The sequence below is a fragment of the Arachis ipaensis genome, chromosome B10 (genome assembly GCF_059453495.1).
Source record: "Arachis ipaensis isolate K30076 ecotype BB chromosome B10, ASM5945349v1, whole genome shotgun sequence".
Taxonomy (NCBI): Eukaryota; Viridiplantae; Streptophyta; class Magnoliopsida; order Fabales; family Fabaceae; genus Arachis; species Arachis ipaensis.
In genome coordinates, this window is record NC_142435.1 from 70,083,142 (window position 1) to 70,088,117 (window position 4,976).

The window sequence follows — 4,976 nt, forward strand, 5'->3', positions numbered from 1 at the left end:
ACACTCAAAGTGGATTTTTTGGAGCTACAGAACTCCAAATGGTGCGCTCTTAACGGAGTTGGAAAGTAGACATCTAGGGCTTTCCAGCAATATATAATAGTTCATACTTTGCCCAAATGTAGACGACGCAAAAGGGCGTTGAACGCCAGTTCTACGCTGCAGTCTGGAGTTAAACGCCAGAAACACGTCACAAACCAGAGTTGAACGCCAAAAACACGTTACAACTTGGCGTTCAACTCCAAAAGAAGCCTCAGCACGTGTAAACTTCAAGCTCAGCCTAAGCACACACCAAGTGGGCCCCGGAAGTGAATTTCTACATCAATTACTTACTTCTGTAAACCCTAGTAGCTAGTCTAGTATAAATAGGACTTTTTACTATTGTATTTACATCTTCGGATCATCTTGGGACGTCTAGTTCTTAGATCATAGAGGGTTGGCCACTCGGCCATGCCTGAACTTTTCACTTATGTATTTTTCAACGGTAGAGTTTCTACACACCATAGATTAAGGTGTGGAGTTCTGCTGTTCCTCAAAGATTAATGCAAAGTACTACTGTTTTTCTATTCAATTCAACTTATTCCGCTTCTAAGATATCCATTCGCACTTCAACATGAATGTGATGATCGTGACAGTCATCATCATTCCCTATGAACACGTGCCTGACAACCACTTCCGTTTTACCTTAGATTGAATGAGTATCTCTTGGATTCCTTAATCAGAATCTTCGTGGTATATGTTAGAACCCATGGATGGCCATTCCTGAGATTCGGAAAGTCTAAACCTTGTCTGTGGTATTCCGAGTAGGATCTGGGAAGGGATGGCTGTGACGAGCTTCAAACTCACGAGTGCTGGGCGTAGTGACGGACGCAAAAGGATCAATGGATCCTATTCCAGTATGATCGAGAACTGACAGATGATTAGCCATGCAGTGACAGCGCATTGGACCATTTTTACTGAGAGGACAGGATGTAGCCATTGACAACGGTGATGCCTAACATACAGCTTGCCATAGAAAGGAGTAGGACTGATTCGATGAAGACAGCAGGAAAGCAGAGGTTCAGAGGAACGAAAGCATCTCTATACGCTTATCTGAAATTCTCACCAATGATTTACATAAGTAGTTCTATCTTTATTTTCTGTTTATTTATTATTATTATTCGAAAACTCCATAACCATTTAATATCCGCCTGACTGAGATTTACAAGATGACCATAGCTTGCTTCATACCAACAATCTCCGTGGGATCGACCCTTACTCACGTAAGGTTTTATTACTTGGACGACCCAGTGCACTTGCTGGTTAGTTGTATCGAAATTGTGACAAATTCTGAATTAAGATTAGAGCACCAAGTTTTTGGAGCCATTACCAGGGATCACAATTTCGTGCACCAAGTTTTTGGCGCCGTTGCCGGGGATTGTTCGAGTTTGGACAACTGACGGTTCATCTTGTTGCTCAGATTAGGTAATTTTCTTTTTGTTTTATTTTCAAAAATTTTTCAAAAAATCTTTCAAAAATTTCTCATCTGTTTTCAAAAATTATTCTAAATTTTTAAGAATGAATTCTAGTGTTTCATGAATCATGTTGAAGCCTGGCTGGCTGTAAAGCCATGTCTAATTCTTTCGGACTGTGGCTTCCAACCATCAGCATAGAGGCAAGTTAATCGGAATATCAGTTGTTGCATGCCTGATTTATATCCTAAAGCTGGCTGGCTATTAAGCCATGCCCAACCCTTGGATTGGAGCTTTAGGCCAACATTGAAAGATTCCTGGGATTCTTATTAAAAATTTGAATTTCTTATTTTCTTTTTCCTATATGTTTTTCGAAAAAAATTTAAAAGAAAATTCAAAAAAATCATAAAATCATAAAATCAAAAATATTTTGTGTTTCTTGTTTGAGTCTTGAGTTAATTTCAAGTTTGGTGTCAATTGCATTTTTTCTAAAAATTTATGCATTTTTCGAAAATTCATGCATTCATAATGTTCTTCATGATCTTCAAGTTGTTCTTGGTAAGTCATCTTGTTTGATCTTTAAATTTTCTTGTTTTGTGTCTTTTCTTGTTTTTCATATGCATTTTTCGTTTGTTAGAGTCCAAGCATTAAAGATTTCTAAGTTTGGTGTCTTGCATGTTTTCTTTGCATAAAAAATTTTCCAAAATATGTTCTTGATGTTCATCATGATCTTCAAAGTGTTCTTGGTGTTCATCTTGACATTCATAGTGTTTTTGCATGCATCATGTGTTTTGATTCATAATTTTCATGTTGTGAGTCATTTTTCATGTTTTTCTCTTTCATCATTAAAAATTCAAAAATCAAAAAAATATCTTTCCCTTTTTCACTCATAAATTTTCGAAAATTTGAGTTGACTTTTTCAAAACTTTTTAAAATTTAGTTGTTTCTTATGAGTCAAATCAAATTTTCAATTTAAAAATCTTATCTTTTTCAAAATCTTTTTCAAAAATCATATCTTTTTCATTTTTCTTATTTATTTTCAAAAATTTTAAAAATATTTTTTTTAAAAAATCTTTTTCTTAATTTTACACCATATTTTCGAAAATATCATCAACAATTAATGTTTTGATTCAAAAATTTCAAGTTTGTTACTTACTTGTTAAGAAAGATTCAAACTTTAAGTTCTAGAATCATATCTTGTGATTTCTTGTGGGTCAAATCATTAATTGTGATTTTAAAAATCAAATCTTTTTCAAAACTAATTTGAATCATATCTTTTCAAAAATATCTTTTATCTTATTTTTTTTTCAAAATCATAACTTTTTAATCCTACCTTTTCATATCATATCTTTTTCAAATATCTTTTCTAACTTCTTATCTTCTTATCTTTTAAAAATTGATTTTCAAAATTTGTTTCAACTAACTAATTAACTTTTTGTTTGTTTCTTATCTCTTTCAAAACTACCTAACTAACTATCCCTCTCTAATTTTCGAAAATAACTCCCTCTTTTTCAAAAATTCTTTTTAATTAATTAATTGTTTAAATTTAAATTTAAATTTAAATTTTATCTTAATTTTCGAAAATCATTAACTATTTTTCAAAATTTATTTTTCGAAATTCCCTCTCTTCCATCTCATTCTATTTATTTATTCATTTACTAACACTTCTCTTCTTCTCAATTCACTGCTCCTATCCTCACCCTTGTGTTTGGATTATCCATTCTTCTTCACTCTTATTCCCTTTCTTCTTCTACTAACAATAAGGGAACCTCTATACTGTGGTAAAAAGGATCCCTATTATTATTTTCTGTTTCCCTCTTTTTCATATGAGCAGGAGCAAGGACAAGAACATTCTTGTTGAAGCAGACCCTGAACCTGAAAGGACTCTAAAGAGGAAACTAAGAAAAGCTAAATTACAACAATCCAGAGATAACCTTACAGAAATTTTCGAAAAGGAAGAAGAGATGGCAGCCGAAAATAATAATAATGCAAGGAAGATGCTTGGTGACTTTACTGCACCAAATTCCAATTTCCATGGAAGATCCCTACCATTGGAGCAAACAATTTTGAGCTTAAGCCTCAACTAGTTTCTCTGATGCAACAAAACTGCAAGTTTTATGGACTTCCATCTGAAGATCCTTTTCAGTTCTTAACTGAATTCTTGCAGATATGTGATATTGTTAAGACTAATGGAGTAGATCCTGAAGTCTATAGGCTCATGCTTTTCCCATTTGCTGTGAGAGACAGAGCTAGAATATGGTTGGATTCTCAACCTAAAGATAACCTGAACTCTTGGGATAAGCTGGTCATGGATTTCTTAGCCAAGTTTTTTCCTCCTCAAAAGCTCAGTAAGCTTAGAGTGGATGTTCAAACCTTCAGACAGAAGGAAGGTGAATCCCTCTATGAAGCTTGGGAGAGATACAAGCAACTGACCAAAAAGTGTCCTTCTGACATGCTTTCAGAATGGACCATTATGGATATATTCTATGATGGTCTATCTGAATTAGCTAAGATGTCATTGGATACTTCTGCAGGTGGATCCATTCACCTAAAGAAAACACCTGCAGAAGCTCAAGAACTTATTGACATGGTTGCTAACAACCAGTTTATGTATACTTCTGAGAGGAATCCTGTGAGTAATGGGACGCCTCAGAAGAAGGGAGTTCTTGACATTGATACTCTGAATGCTATATTGGCTCAGAATAAAATATTGACTCAGTAAGTCAATATGATTTCTCAGAGTCTGAATGGAATGCAAGCTGCATCCAACAGTACTCAAGAGGCATCTTCTGAAGAAGAAGCTTATGATCCTGAAAACCCTGCAATAGCAGAGGTGAATTACATGGGTGAACCCTATGGGAACACCTATAACCCCTCATGGAGAAATCACCCAAATTTCTCATGGAAGGATCAACAAAAGCCTCAACAAGGCTTTAATAATGGTGGAAGAAACAGGTTTAACAATAGTAAACCTTTTCCATCATCCACTCAGCAACAGATAGAGAATTCTGAGCAGAATCCATCTAGCTTAGCAAATTTAGTCTCTGATCTATCTAAGGCCACTGTGAGTTTCATGAATGAAATAAGGTCTTCCATTAGAAATTTGGAGGCACAAGTGGGCCAGCTTAGTAAGAAGATCACTGAAACCCCTCCTAATACTCTCCCAAGCAATACAGAAGAGAATCCAAAGAGAGATTGCAAGGCCATAGATATAACCATCATGGCCGAATCCAAGGAGAAAGGGGAGGACGTGAATTCCAAGGAGGAAGACCTCCTGGGACGTCCAGTGATCAACAAGGAGTTTCCCTTTGAGGAACCAAAAGAATCTGAGGCTCTTCTAGAGACCATAGAGATTCCATTAAACCTCCTTACGCCCTTCATGAGCTCTGATGAGTATTCCTCTTTTGAAGAGAATGAGGATGTTACTGAAGAGCAAGTTGCCAAGTTCCTTGGTGCAATCATGAAGCTGAATGCCAATTTATTTGGTAATGAGACTTGGGGAGATGAACCTCCCCTGTTCACCAATGA

General features: G+C 35.6%; 1 non-coding gene across 1 annotated transcript; it reads right to left on the reverse strand.

Annotated features, from left to right (window-relative positions):
• Nucleotides 1-3,798: 3,798 nt before the first annotated feature.
• Nucleotides 3,799-3,906, reverse strand: LOC148580338 (small nucleolar RNA R71). The gene has a single exon (XR_015895708.1). It is a non-coding gene; the product is annotated as a small nucleolar RNA R71 (small nucleolar RNA).
• Between the last annotated feature and the right edge of the window lie 1,070 nt (nucleotides 3,907-4,976).